This window comes from Passer montanus, unplaced genomic scaffold, assembly GCF_014805655.1.
Source record: "Passer montanus isolate IOZ18808 unplaced genomic scaffold, ASM1480565v1 scaffold82, whole genome shotgun sequence".
NCBI classification, from domain to species: Eukaryota; Metazoa; Chordata; class Aves; order Passeriformes; family Passeridae; genus Passer; species Passer montanus.
The window spans coordinates 2,869,427-2,885,464 of NW_024373479.1; the positions used below are offsets into that span (position 1 = coordinate 2,869,427).

The 16,038-nt window shown below is 41.3% G+C and overlaps 1 long non-coding RNA gene across 1 annotated transcript; it reads left to right on the plus strand.

The window, feature by feature from the left end:
- The first annotated feature begins 1,762 nt into the window (after positions 1–1,762).
- On the plus strand, positions 1,763–6,107 carry LOC120513538. The gene is made up of 4 exons (XR_005630293.1): positions 1,763–1,794; positions 1,936–2,012; positions 2,162–2,328; positions 5,317–6,107. It is a non-coding gene; the product is annotated as an uncharacterized LOC120513538 (long non-coding RNA).
- The last annotated feature ends 9,931 nt before the right edge of the window (positions 6,108–16,038 follow it).

Below are 16,038 nucleotides of genomic sequence, written 5' to 3' on the forward strand. Positions count from 1 at the left end.
CATCAGGAGAGGTGTCAGCCAGTGCAGTCCTGAGTATCAAGAGTCCTACAACTCTCTTCAGTTGCTCTGAGAGGGGGATTATGATTTCAAAAGTGTGGCTGAAATGCTGCACTGACGCTTCTGGGAATTATTTTAGCAATATAATACACCAGTCTTTCTGGGCATAATAAAGGAAGTAGATACTAGGGCTCAGGACACTGCAGTGTTTCGTTTTTGGAGTGAAGAAAATGTTTCCTCTGATGCTTCTGTTGTTTGTGTGACATCTGATGTTGAAAAGTTCATGTCTACACCTTCTCCAGACCTTCCTCTTACCACTGCTCTCATTATTTATAAGAAAATAGAATAGAAAAGAATGATAGACTATAATAAATAAAAAAGATAGAATATCTTTTTGTGTGATAGAATTTTGAGTGATAGAATAAAATAATTTAAAAATCATTGGAAGAGACCTTCAAGATCATTAAGATTTAACTCCCACTAAATCATAGCATGACCACGTACACCCACTTTGTGAACACTTCCAGCAATGGGGGCTGCAGCATTTCCAGGACAGCCTGTTCCAATGCTTAACCATTCTAAAAGTGAAGAAATTTTTTTTTCCTAATATCCAACCTGAACCTGTCTTGGTGCAGCTCAAGACCATTTCCCCTTGTATATCAAGACCTGGACCTCTTGTTGCCCTTTTAGATGCAACTGGAAAAAGAGCAGAAACCAAACACCATCACCCCCCCACCCCCCAAAAAAAACAAAAACAAAACCAAAACAAAGCAAAAAGATCTTGAAGAAAAAGCAAAAACACACACATAAAGTCCAATGCGTGGCATTCACATTCTCTGAAAGAATCCCTTCACCCAGGATTTTTCTTCCAGAAAGCTGAGAGGCCTCAGAGGAAAAGGAAAACAATTCTTATCTCATTTGCTTCTCCTGTGTTTTGCTCCTTTGGAATGTGTTTGGAGATTGTTTACCCACAGGTGATTGTTTCATTGGATTCTGGTGTTGTTTTGGCTCTTTGGCCAATCAGTGCTAACCAGTGTCAGGATTCTGGAGAGAGTCAAGAGTTTTTGTTATCATCTTTTTAGCATTGAGTAAGTATCCTTTCTGTATTCTATAGTATAGTATAGTTTAGTATTCTTTGATATAATATAGCACAATAAAGTAATAAATTAGCCTTCTGAGGGCATGGAGGCAGATTCATCATTCCTGCCTTTGTCAGGGCATTCCCTGCAAATACAATCCACATGGCCTAAAGGCAGTCACTGTTCATTCCCACAGTGGGGGAAGTCCTGGGTGTGTTCTCAGGAGGGAATTTCCACCCAGCACAACAAGGAGGAAAATTTATCTGTTGGCAGAAATACAAACACTGACACCATCAGGTGGTTGGCTTCCTGCAGAGGAAGGGAAATGTGGCTCCCCAGAATGTTGGTTGTTGTACAGCATCATATTCTTGAGCACATCTTGGGCCAGCTGTGCTTCAAATTGTTTATTTCACTAAACTAAACTCCTTATAAAACCCAGTGGAGCAATAGTAACAAAGGCTGGTGTGCTACCAACACCAACACTCATGTGTGAGCAGAGAAAATGCCTTCTGGGGTTAGGGGGTTCAGCAGACTTAATGAATTCAGCTGATGAGACTTTTTTCTTGGTTGTGCTTCCCACAGACCAAATTAATTCCAACAGATGAGTAAAAGATGGAAAGACATGCTAATTAGCAGCTTTTTTTAATGAACCAGTTCTCTACTTCAGAATCTAATTAGCTTTCTAGATAAGGCTTAGGCTGAAGTTTGTTTCTCCAGTGTAAGGATTATGTTCCTGTTTTTCCAGTGTTTGAAGATAAATGCTTTGGATTGATGGATATTCACTTCTATAGTCCTTACTTATATATTTATAAATTGTATATAAACTTAAATAGATGATGAGGGCCTTCTCTCATTACAGCTCTGGGGAATTAAACACCACATAAATTCCTCCAAGACAGAGAAGGCAGAGGGAACAGAAAGGACTGCAAATTGTGGGTAAGAGCATTTTACCAGAGTGATGGAGAGCAGTCGTGGTTGTGAGACAACAAACTGAGGGAGAAGTGAACAGGAGGACTCTGAAGGGAACTATGGTAAGAGGAGAAAAGACAAAAAGAATTTCCAAAATCTATTTGCTTTTCTTACAGTTTATATGTTGAAGGAAGAAACCAGAAACTATTTAATGGAAAACAAGGATAGAAGCAAATGTGAAATCTACATAAAAATAGAAAAAAACAACTTGCTGTTTAGGTTTAATTGTCTGTGAGGATAAGATAATCTCCTGACAAAAGTCCTGTGGGCTTGGGGGAAAAAGGTAAGTATGACAAATGGTTGTGCTGAAAGAAATAGAGTCATAACATTCTGCTGTTTGCAGCCCAGCACAGTGGATTTACTACCATGAAACATGCAATTTTAAAAATTCAAAGTGGTACTGGTGAGTAATTTCTTCCAAACTCCCAGGCTACAATTTTTAATCAATTTTTTTGAGGAAAGAGGCTGACATGCTAGGCCAGGGCCAAACTTGACTAAATTTGCATTAAGTCTGATTTCAGAAACATTGAGGAATTTAAAAATAACGGATGCTAAAATATTCTCTGATTCATGACATCCATGAATAAATCCACAGAGGAAGTGCATGTACTGCACTGCAATGGTGGTGGCAGGTAGTGAATAAAGCATTTTTGACTGTCTTAGCATGTTTGGGAGACAAGCTCTGAGCTTCAAGGCTACACAAGTAGAGGACTGAGGTGAGTTAATTTGCTGCTTGGTGTTGGTACAGGTCAACCACAAAGGATACTTTAAAAAATCCACCCAACACCTCAGCAGCTTCTAGCAGTGTGACAGATCTAGGACTGTGCTGCCACAGAGGTAATAAAGACAGGCTCAGGAGTCTGCTTTTCCCTTCCAAAACTAGCTCACATTTCTAGGGACATGCTGAAAAAAAAAATAGAGGAGAAAGAATGAGAAAGATGTTAAATTTGGCGATGATAATGAAACTCTGCATATTGAACGAGGATCAAGTTAGACTGATTCTCTCTTGCCAGGGAAATTTGATTGCTTTTTTAATAGAATTATAAAATGTAATGGAAAGAGGGAATCCAAAATTTCCCTTGTATTTGATGGAATATGTATTTGAAACATCTCAAAACTTAATTCAAGGGGATTTCGAGGGGGTCTGGTAATACCTGTGTGAGACCCAATAATGAAACCAGCTGTGATCAGGTGAAGTCTTCAGCTTTCCAATAAAACAATGACATCTCAGATGTGTTTACAGAAGTTAGTGAAAACACAGCGTGGTGCTGACTCCATCAAATCAGTGACAGAGGGCACTGGAGCTGCTCCTGCTGCAGGGGAAGGAATGGCCATGCTGATTTCCCCACCCAGACACATCAAACTCAGCCCACACTGTCCTCATCTCTTCCACTCAAAGTTAGGGCCAAATTAGTCTGCCTGCAGTATATGTGTCCCTGAGGACTGTTTGTGAGTTTATAGTGTGAGAGACAAATCAGAAATGGGTGATGTGTGGATGGGAAGCAGCAGACTGTGCAACATGCTTCTAAATTCTGGTTCAATGGTCACAACACTCCCTACTCTCTCTCTGCAGTGAGGTTTGGTGTTGACCATACTCTTGGAAAAGCAATTTGGTCTTTCTGTGGGATTCTAATGCCTCTAGACTCTTAGTCACCACAAGAGATACCAGAGGTCCAAGCTGGGTAGAAGCCAGGCAGAAAGCAGCAACTTTTTTTAGCATTAGTTTACACACCATTTTAATCTCTAGAGTTTTGTGTTGCAGTTGGATTCAAAAGATGATTATGTGGGTCAGATTCTATTGCTCCTGTTTGGTTGTTGTTTTGGTTTTGGTGTTTTGTTTTTGGTTTTTTTTTTTTTTGTTTGTTTGTTTGTTTGTTTTTTCCCCTGGTGTTTCACCAGGATTGGAGGAGATGGATGAAGCTCCTGTTAAGACAGCTGTAACAAACCCAGGTGGCCTCCAGGCTTCCTGAAGAGCAGGGCCTCCAAAACCAGTGCACACGAGTGGCCGAAAGGATCTCTGTCCCAGCAGAGCTGGAGCAAGGATTCAGAGCTGTGAGAAAAATCAGCATGCTGGGCATGAGGGAGGGAAGTGGGGGGAGGCTCAGTGAGCTGGGAGCAAAAGAGTGGGAAATGATGGCTGGGAAGGGGAGGCAGAGAGGTCAGAATATTCAAAGGATGGATCCTCCCAGTAACAATCAGGGGGACAAGTGCTGGCTTTGTCCTCCTCATCACACCCATAAATAATGTGGAAAACAGAGAACATCCAGTTGATGGAGCCCTGGATACTGAGAATTTCAGACTTTCTGTGCTGAAAGGCACAGACCCTCAAGAGAACACTACATTTGACCTGAGGCCATGGAGAAGGCTTCCACAACTGAATGATAGAACTGGGATTACGAATGTGGAGTTTGAATAGAAGTGTGTAATATCACGTGGTGGAAAATTTAGAGTTTAAGGTTTTAAAATATAGTAATATATATAAAGCTAAGATGGAGGTTTCAGGGTGGAGGCTGGTCCTTCTTCACTTTCTTCATGGCTTTGGGTTGTGTTTTGTAATTGGACAGAAGTTCTGCATCGAAGGACACGAGGGATTATAAAAGTGAAAATATTTTAGGTGTCATTTCTTAATTGGATAGTTTAGCCTTAAAAGACCTTGTAGAGAAAGATGGTTAGCCATTTTGTTAGTAGAAGGCTGTAGGACTCACAGCTTGTAAGACTGTGATATAGACAAGAAATAATAAACATTTGAGTCTGAACATGAAATACCATCTCAAGCACATCAGTCCTGACCTTGACAGAGGCAGAAAAGAAGTTAAAGAATTGAAAATCAGTGATGTGACAAGGACTACAAATTATGTGGAATTAGATTAGTAAGAGCTAAAGCTGTCTGCAAAGAGTTGCAAAAGGGACCTCATAAAATGTGAGTAACTGGATCATGAAAGTGTAGATATCAAACTCCACGCTGATAGCTGGAGGAGGAACAGGCATGAGGAGATATGCACCAATGAGCTCCAAATTAGCTACCACATCTCAAGAAAAATTATCTGAGTCATTGTGGATAATTCAATCAAAATATCAGGAAAATATTTGGGAGCAATGAAAAAAAACCACAACAAAGAAACAGACGAAAATTTAATTACAGCTGAAGGGTGAGACAAAAATCCAACACGCTGCAGCAGCAAATCCCCAGTGTACCCACACCTTACATTGTGCAAGCAGTGTGACCTCTTCCCACTTCCTCACTGACAATTTTTTTTTTTCTTAAATATAGCTAGAAAAATCTCAGGGAAGAGTACTGAAAATGATCATCAGCATGGAATATTTTCCATACAAGGAGAGGCTAAATAGAAGTGCGCCCCTCAGAAAGCAGAGGACTAAATCACAGAAGTATACAAAATATATAAATTATGATCCACACATGGCATGGAAGATGTAAGTGAGGAACTGTAGCCATTATTTCTTACTGTACAAGCACACCATGAAATCATCAGCAGGTCCTGAACAAACAGAAGGAAGTATTTCTGCAAGCAGTCTATAATTAAATTGTGGAACTCATTGCTACAGGATGCCATGGAAGCTGAAAGCATAAATGAATTAAAAATGAGATTAGACAAATTTATGGATTTGCCTCCATCAAAGGCTGTTAAACAGAAGGATGTGGTTTCAATATCTGACTCAGGAAATCTTTCAGCAAAGATTGCAGGAAATCTGCAAGGATATGTTGAGGAAGGAGAGCAGAGGATTTTCAGTCCTTGTGAAAGGGATCATTTGGCACCTGATTTTCCCCTGTGCACATTCTCTAAACAGCTGAAACTGGATTGTCTCAGACACAGGATGCTGAACAATCCTTTGGCTTGACTCATTATGACTCTTTATAATTCTTACTTTATTTCATTTCTCCTTTCCCTTTATCTGCCTTCAGTTTTTATGACCAAGCCATTGGATGAACAAAGTCTCTCAGTAGCAGAGGCAGCTGCTGTTTGACCAGACTTCACAACCCTTTTTGACTTCTGGGGTTGTTGGACAGTTTTAGCTGTGCCTTGTCTTAATGCTCAGCACCTGGAAAAAGCAGGGAGGATTTTCAATTAACTCCTGGGTGCATGAGCCATAGAATTAATTTCCTTTGATGCACACTGGAGGTTTTTTGAAGACTCTGCTAGGCAAGACTGGGCAAACGTCTGAGGCACACCATGGACTGAAGGCACAGCTCTAACTGCTGGGGATGACTGTGAGCTGAGCTGGGCTAAAAAAAATCTAATGAATTTCCATTATCTAAAAGAGCACTTAAAAGCACAACTAAAAAAATGTGCAAATAATCCAGCACTGGAACAGGATGCAAACACCAGTCAGGAGAAAAAAAATTGAGCAACTAGGAAATGGAATCTGGAAATTAGTTGTAAAAAATTACCTCCTTTGTAAGCTGATACATCTGGGAATCACTCTCCCTTTCCTCTTCCCCATATTCCTATTCTCAAGGGGAGGCAGGAATGTAAGTAGGTGCATAAAAAGCAGAGGTTAAGTGCACAGCAGCAGGGAAGTGAAATGACAGTGATGTATTGAAATGGAAATGGGGGTGGTCAGTTTGATCTGCATATACAAGGGCATTATGCCATGAAACTTCTTGAATTTAACCATGGTAGAAGCACACCTGTGACACTGCAGCTAAATTCAGAAAACTGTTAATAACAAAATTAGAATGAACTGCACCAAGTTTAAAACCCACAGCAAAATGAAAATAGGGACTGACTTTAACAAAGCCATGAATACATCAGCAAAGAAAACATGAGGAGGGGGAAAAGTTCTTTAAGCTGAAGTACACTGCTGGCACAAGAACAAATAGCTGTAAACTGGCCATGAATAAACTTAGGATGGAGATTAGAAGAATTTGTCTAGCCCTAAGAGGAGTGAGTTTTTGGAACTGCTTTTTAGTAGAAACAAGAGAGACAGATCACTCTATTTTCAAATGACAGAGAACAGCTTATATGATATTGTTGCCTGAAATAGAAAAGGACTGTTTCTGGCAAGCCAGGAAGTCCCTTATATCTTTATATTTTAAGCAATTCTGTATTATAAGATGAAAGTAGATTTGAGATCATAAACATTTGAAGGGCAGGGAGAGAATTACTTTCTTGAGAAACTTCTGAGAGTGGTTATGCAATATTTTCTCAAAGGGACTCATGGATGACTCATCATTTGGGCTGTCTAAAATAAGGCTGAATAAAGCAGCAATCCAGGTAATTTCAAGATGTGCCAGCACGAAGAACAAGTCAGTCTTAATTGTCACTCTTCATCAGGACTCATGTCATGGGGCCTTGGTGATTCAAACCCTGGAGCTCAATGGCAAAAGTACAAAACTCAGGGAGGTGGATTCTCTGAAAGCTGCTGAAAAGGAAGAGATGGTGGCCAAAAGTTATGAATGTTGGGCTGGGGATTCGTAATTGCTCACCCCAAGTGGTGTAAGGTTCCCTTTGTGTTGGCATGAACAAGATCTGCTTCCTAGAGAGGATGATGCAGGAGGAAACATTTCATGTGGAGGATGCTCATGGACCCTGAGCCACCTGGGCTAGAGGAAGGTGTCACTGCCCGTGGCAGGAGAGGATTGGAACAAGATGATTTGCAAGGTCCTTTCCAGTCCTAACTATTCTCTGATTCTATGATTTCAAAAGGAGGTTCAGGACCACCAATTCCAATTACGTAGTTCAAAATATCATAGAAGAACCTCAGATTTGGGGGCCACGTGGCTTCCGAAAAGTTCACAAAACTGAGGCAAAAATAGCCATGAAGGTCAGTGTCTAAAAGATCAGACCTCAGGTACAAGGGCTGGCCAGTGCAGACTGCAAAATTAGCTACTAATTTTAGTTTTGCTAATTTTTAGTTTTAAAACTAATTTTAGTTTTATATTTGAACAGCTTACTACTCTCTGGATATTGCTTGTGTTTTGTTTTGGTATTTTTTTAATATTAAGCTGCCATTTAACTTCGTGTTTTACATTGGGAAAACAAGATGTTGGAAATGTTCAGTGATCCCCTCTCCCCTTTCTCAGGCACACAGGAGGGTGTTCTGTCATCAGAATGACAAGCACAGCAGAGGGCTTCTGTTCAGAGCTGCTGGAACTGGGTTTTCCAGACCAGTGGTGAAAATGATGGCATGGAGACTGGAATTTGTGGAAAATTGGATGGAAAAGGAGGTCAGAATGTTTTTCTCTTACAAGAAGAGTCACTGGTGCTTGGATTTAGTGCATTTTTGAGATAACCTGGATCCTTTGTAGCTTATCACTGTGGCACTGGGACAAGGCACGCTTTAGGTAAATAGTCACAAGGTAATGACTTCACAGAGGTGTTTTTAGCAAACTAGAAGAGATCTTTAACAAAATGAAGATACAGATTCTGACTTCATTGATTGGCTGTTTTAATAGAAAACAAGCCAAAGTTAAAGTAGTCATGCTTGGAATATTAAGCTCTCCCAATGAGTTTTCTGATTTTAATTAAAACTGCAGTTTTGATTCTTTGCATTGTAAGACTAATTTCATGCATATCAGTACAAGGTCATTTCATTGTTCTCAGAGATATCTTTTAATCTGCCCCCTTGAGACTTGCATTCCTTGATTAAATAAATATGCTCTGGGAGCATTTATTATCTGACCATGCCCACTCACACATCAGATGCCAGGCAGTTACCCTTTCTTCTTAATATACCATCAAATTGGTAAAAGCATTGGAATTCTGGGCTCTGTCCAACACTGACAGATGAATAATTAAAGTAAAAAAAGACTTCAAGTTCTCACTTTTCTCTTTCATGATCTCACTTGATGTAACTTTCAATACTGAGAATACCAAAGCTGGACAAAACTCTGACAGCAATACTTTTACCACCAAAAATATAGGTTCAGAATCATTAATTATTTTCTACTGATTCTGCTAAACTGCTTCACCTGGGAGATGAAAATGCAAACCCAGAATCCAAGCTTCTGCTTTGAGATAGTGTAATTCAGTTTCCACGGAAGTGACCATATTAACCAAAATTATTTCCAAACTTACTGTATATAAAACAGTGAACATTTAAAAATGCAGGAAAAGCCCCTCCATGCATCCACCATTAATGAGCACAAAGGTAACAAATCTGGTGGGTTGATACAGCTGCAAGTAGAGAATGCTAAGAAAGCTCTGAAAAGTCAGATAAAAAATGGAATGGCAACTAATTCCTCCCAGTTTCCACAAGTCAAGCCTCAAGCAGCATCACGCAGCTTTTAAGTCTTCAACTCTATATTGACTCATGCAGTCACTTATTATGTGTTCATCTCACTTTGATTCATCATCCCTAGCTGGAGAGTCAGACTTGCCAAGATTCTGCCTTTTCTCAGAAGCCTTTTTGGGAATGTCACAGGAATTCTGTGGTGTGACACGGAGGAAGGACTCAGTTGTGGCATCCAGGCTAATTTTGTCCAGAAAGAGCTTGTGAAACCTGTCCTGCCAACAGCTGAACAGCGACACTGCTGACCTGAAATGTTTCCTTTTAGCATCAAACCCTCCTTCCATCTGGATTTAGCCTTTCTGTCCTGCAAGCTCATCTATCTCACTGTTTTTTCCCCCCAGAGCCCATCTCCATTTTTCATTGTTGGCTGAGGTCCTGGACCCCACAAAGCTCCTGCTGCCTGGGCTAGATGACAGGATGATGAGGACATGTGGCCTTTCCGTCCCTTGAACACAGGAAAATCTTGGGGGAGGGTTGGTAAGACTTCCAAGTATGAAGTGCAGAAAATATTCAACTCCTTCCACTTGCTTGAATTTTTCTCTACAATTCCCCAAGCTGTGTGAAGGTCAAGAGCTCATTTCCTCTTAGAGCATCTTCACTGGCTCTGCTCTGTCTCTGTTTTCTTATCTATTTCTTTACCATGTTCAGCTGTAATGAGCTGATAAGAATTCAGATAAGGAAATTACAATGAATGGGGTGTTGTTATTTTTTCTTCTTGGACACAAAAAGGACAGATTCTGTATGCCTTACTCTGGGAAACCTTCCCTGTAGCTGCTTGTGAGCTGTCACAGAGCTGTAATCTGCAGTTCTGTTTTCATAAAGGCAATGTTAAAGGCCAAAGGTTTATGTTGATGCAAACTCTGAACTTTCCAGGGCAGCAAATAATTTCAGCATTTTGAGGAAGATAAGGATTTCCTCATAATCCAGCAGAGGGCCCTGGATCTGATTTCACTTTTTTTTTTTTTTTTTTGGCAGAAAATTATTTTACTTATACAATGGAGCTGTTCACAGGAAGCCAGCTGAGCCTTGCATTCAGTTCAGGTTTTGATTTTTTGGTAGAAGTTAAGTTACATTAAGAAAAGAACATGGCACAGATTATAAAAACAAGTTATCAGACTTATTTATTTAACTACCAACTCCACTGCAAAACACAGAGAATAAAAAATGATGATTTTAGAGGTTATTTATATCAGGGATTAATCCTGCCTGGTTTTGCTTTTTCAGCACTGACATCAGCTAGAATTTGGGGAATGTAGGCTTGTGTTCATTGCAGGCATTTAATTCACAAAATAAAGCCACAGACGAGTAGAACTGGTGAGAATTTGCAGGTTGTTCTCCCCAGTTTGATTAATGTGATATACAGAATGCACTACAAAGTGATTTTGAAATGTAAAACATTAATGTTCCCTTTGAAGGGCTGATATCAAGTGCCAAATGATATATCAATTAAATGGAAAACAAATCCCAGCCCTGCAAATATTGTACAGAAACAGCTTCTTTGAAGTCAATGGGACTAATTACAAGTGTAAAATAAAGCCTGGTTGTACAGCACTTCAGTTAACTGGAGTTTAATTCCATGAATTTAATAAAAAACAGATCTCGGAACAACTCCAGCTCGGCTTCACACTGACAAAGTGCAATTCCTGCCTGGCTCAGCCATCTGTGGGTCTCTGGTACCCAAAATCCTGCAGGACAGGGTCTGACACTGCACTGCAGAGCTCCACAGTTCCCATCTCAGAGATGCAGTGTGTGGGCACTGACTGGCAAAGGGTTGTGTTCAGTGTTCCCAAATCCTCTGGTATCACACCCAACTGTGCCATTCAAACTCTCTGAACATGATTCCTTTGCCCAGGGTTTTTCTCTTAGGAAGCTGAAAGGCAGTGAGAGGCCTCAGGGAAAAGAAAAACAATTCTTATCTCATTTGCTTCTCCTGTGTTTTGCTCTTGTGGAATGTGTTTGGAGATTGTTTACCCACAGGTGTTTGTTTTGTTGGTTTTATGTGAATTGTATTGACTCAATGGATAACCAGGGACAAGCTGTGTCGGGACTCTGGAGAGAGTCATGAGTTTTGATTGTTACCTTTTTAGCATTCTGTAAGTATCTTTTCTGTATTCTTATTATAGTATAGTATAGTATTCTTTAATATAGTATAATGAAGTAATAAATCAGCATTCTGAGTACATGGAGTCAGATGCATCGTTCCTCCCTGCCACAGGGCTTGCTGTGCATTTACAATATCCAACCTTCAGCTCCAAAGGGCAGCTGGACACATCCAGAATTTCCTGGTTTGAGATGGAGTTGCTGTGCTCAGGCTTGGCTTGGTGACAGGCATCAGCCGCTTCCTCGGATAGCTCCTTCCCATGAGCAATGTTTAAATTAAAAGTGAGAGGTGGGGGGTTCTGAGCTGGATTTTAATTTATGGATTAGCCCTGATGGATGCTGTGAAGCTGTTCTTGTTTCTAATTTGTATACAAAGCAAGAAAATTAGTTTTGTGCCATAAAAATGAAAGAAAAGACAAATATGTAGCTCATAGGGGGGATATGATTCCCAGCTATCAAGGTTACACTGAGGCAGCAATTGCGATGTTCAGCTTTTCCACTTAGATGAAATTTGATCTCTCAGGTTACCAGTAGCATCATGTCTTTAGATGTACCAGTGTCCTGCACATCAACATCCTCATAGCAGCTCTTGGAAGCACTGCTGATTACTCTCAGGTGACAATTGCTTAGAGGTATTTCTGGGCAGAAAACATTGTTTTCACAAAGCATGTGTTCCCTTTCAGTGCAGTTCTGTCAATATTTTCATATTGCAGCAGTTCTGGATCCTAGGAATGGAGGTTGTGCCTCTCAGTTACACTAAAAGGAGCAATCTCTTGTGGGTTTTGGAGGGGATTGTGGGTTTTATCTCCACAGGCTGAGTCTCTGGTACCCTCTGTGCCATGACAAATCATCAATGAAAACCATTTGAGTCTCCTCCAGCTCACAAGCTGTAATCTTTGTTATCCATGGGTTTCCAGAGATGTGCAAATGGTGCATAATCAACGCTCAGAGCCTGATAAAGGCATGGATCAGCATAAATCAGGACTCAGAAGCCAACCCCTAATGGACTGGCTGAGGAGCTGGGTAATGTACAGAGCACTCTGTGCACAAATAACTTCTGATGTAATGCAAGGGAATGAGAATTCATTAAAAAATCTGTTTCTGCATTTCTGGCTGTACCTTTCAAGTACCAGCCTAGCTGTCCTATGATTGACACAATTCTGGCCAGACCATTGTCCCCCTTTTTTCAGCTCCTCCCTAAGCAAATTTGTGGATATTTTAATTGTAATTATCTTTTTGTTTGCTTTCAGTGTTTAACCAGGATCAAACCATTGCCCATATAAACTTCTGGGATGGTCTGCTCAGGGCTCACATGGACTGTCTTGTCTCATACTTTCCTTTCAGCTGGATCATTAGCAGTGCAATTAAATAGCACCAGACCCAGTGGTGTCAGTCTGAACATTTTCCTCAGTGATGACTGGCCTCTGAAACTGCTCTGCCAGGACTCAGAGAAGGAAGTCCTGTTCCATGCAGCTGGGGATCTATACAGGACAAATTCTAATGCTTCTTCTTTTAGTATCCCTGGGCTGGGCTCCCAGGATGAGCACTGTAAAAGGACTTTTAAAAAGATAATAATAGAAAATAAAATATTTTATATATATATATATATATATATATATATATATAAAAATACATAAATATATAAATATATAAATATATAAAATCTATATTATATATTTATATATAGATATATAAGATATATATATATTTAATATATCTACATATAAAAATAATAAAATATTATTATTCTGAAGATGTTCCTGAGCAGCACTTGCAGTGGCATGCAGAGATCTATAGATAGATTATATATAATACATAAACATAGAAATATATAACATCTATATTCTATATAGATTATATATAGATTTAATATATCTACATATAAAAATAATAAAATATTATTATTCTGAAGATGTTCCTGAGCAGCACTTGCAGTGGCATGCAGAGATCCTGCTGCCTCATGGAGGATGCACTTGCAAAGAATATCCTCAGATGAGACCATGGATTCAGATCCAGACTCTGGGCCAGCCCCCTCCAGGACAAGGAGCCATTTCAGTAGCTGTGTGCTCTGGAGGGGAGTGCAGAGCCTTTCACACCCTTGGGTGGTGAATCCAGCTGCCAAGCCCTGCTGAAACTAGGCCAGTGCTGTGTGAATCTTGTGTGTCCCACCTACTCACCTGTCTACTCTGCTCAGCTCTCCCTCTGCAAAGAGGTTGAAGCTGGAAGAAGGGAGAGCTGGCCTTGCTGGGTTTCCTCCTCCCTGACACCTGACCAACACCCACCCATGGCTGTGCCAGCTCAAAGGTCTGACAGTTCTGCTGTTTGAGCTCCTGCCACTGGATTTCCTTGCAGAAGCTTCTTTCCAGAGAAACAGAGGTGATCCTCAGCGCTCCTAGAGCAGCTGCTGATGTGCAGGGATGAAGGATGGAGCAGTCAGTCAGGCTTACCCAGGGAAAGCACCACCTTTAATCACGTTGCATTACAACTGGAGGGCTGGAGAAGCTGAAAGCTCTGGCATGATGTGGGAATTAAAGGGCCAGGCAGGGTCTCTGTGCACTGCTGTGATGCACCCAGCAAACCTCAGAGCAGTGAAAGTGAAGGGAGGTTAAATTACACAGCATGCAGGGAAAATGCTGTTATTTAGACTCTGGTGTTGTTGAAATTGCACTTAGTAAAGATCCAAGGTGAACCAGTCTCCCCGTTTTACAGCATGTGGTAAGAGTGGGGCTATCCAGGAGATAATTTCAGAGAGCTGCAGTTTTGGACTCAGTACCTGTCTCATCTCTGAAGTTGTTCTTTGCAAAGGGAAGCACTCCCTGCACAGCTGTTTGTCTGGGAAACCTGGAAGGGTATGATCACACCTGCCCCTTCTGCCTTTCCTGGCCTTGGCCCGTTGTCCTGGCACTGAGATGCTTGTGCCTTCAGAGCAAAGCTGGGTCTAAGACCCCTGGCTGGTGCAGACACTCCAAATTCCAAAGCAGTCTGGAGCAGGAGCCTGTGGTGGCTCCCAGGAGGGCTCTGGGGAAGGTGGGGAGTGGATGATGCCTTGAAGCTGAGTTTGGGGTACCTCTTTCCAGAAAGACCTGAAACATTGCCACAATTGTGGCAGAGGGGGGAAAAGATGGAAAGGACCTTGGAGGAGCTGCCTGGCCCTGCTTCACTGCCAGAGCTTGTGGAGATGGACAGGGAGAAGGGGGAAGACCAAAATCCCAAAGGGCTCCCTGGGAAGCATCTCTGTGGACTGAAAGATGATCAATGCTGTGGGGCAGCACCCACAGGTCACCTCTCCTCTCAGGCCTTTTGCCTCTCTGTGGTGACAGTTTGGAGTGGTTTGGCTTGCCCAGGAGGAGTTGTTATTCTCACCAGGTTTCCAGACTCTCTTTGGGTGTTCCAATACCTCTCTATGCCTTGTAAGGTGGGTGTGTGCCAGATGAACCCCACAGCTCTGGGGCTCCTGGGCTTCCTACCTGTCTGTGTCCAAATGGGATCTGATTGCAGGCTGTGGAAGGGAATTCCTGCCTGCTGGCCAGCCCAGTGCTGCCGCACACTGCCAGAGGTTTGCCTGTGTGAGGGTGAGGATGTGAGACACATGGAAAGCAGGGGGGCTGCAGTGCAGATGTGGTGAACTGAAAAAGAGACTGCAGCTCCTTCAGTGTTGAAATATTTTCTGTGGGATCGGGGAGGTTGTTTTACTTATCTTCATTTTCCTATTTATGTCAAAAGCCCCCTTTTCCCTTTTTTATACTCTTTCCTTTTTCCTATTGTGATTCATTTATTCTAAAACCTTGAGAATAAATCCTCAAGGAAGAGGAGATGATTTTTTTCCATTGCTGAATCCCTTGATATACCCTGCCAGGTCCTGTGCTCTTTGCTGGTAATGTTACATCTGAGACCACAAACCCCCTCAAGGTTCAAAGTCACTTTGTCCCAGCATTGTGCAGCATCCCCAAACACAAAGGGCTGTACTGGAAAAAGAAGCAATTTGTGTGTCTGTGTTCTCAGACTTCATACATTCAGAGGTTTATAATGTCCAAAGGGTAGATCGAGATAATTAAATACCAATAAGCAGAGATAAATGAGCCCCATGCAGGTCAGACTGCTGCACAATACAATACCAGCTACCAGGAGCTTTTGTAAACACTTTGAAAATAAAAAGAATTCATTTTTGTTCCTTGTGCCACTTAAAACTCACACCTCTCTTAAATAGGTATTAGATTAAATCTTCATCCAGCCTGATTTTCCTATGGGGACCTTAAAAAAACCCCTGTAAATTAACTTCATGCAGGACAGCCCAGGTTGTGCCAAGTTCAAAGTTTTCTTTACAGCATGAAAAATGGACTAATCAAGTTTTTTGAATGTTGTCTTATTGCTCCTGTTGATTTTTTCACTCATGCTGGCAAACCAAAGCTTTGCTATCAGAAATGTATGTACCACATCTGTGATGGTCAGTAGGAGCTCAGGGTTTGTATCCAAGGTTTGAAACCAGAGCTCTGGTTTTCTCTTGCAATATTACATGGTGATGAGCAGTGCTGACTATATTGCATGAGGCTGTTCCAGGTCACCTGAGGACTGTACAGGAAATGGTGAAATAAAGTCCTGGATTGCACTACAGCTGGGATTCCTGAAGCAAAAAAAGAACAAC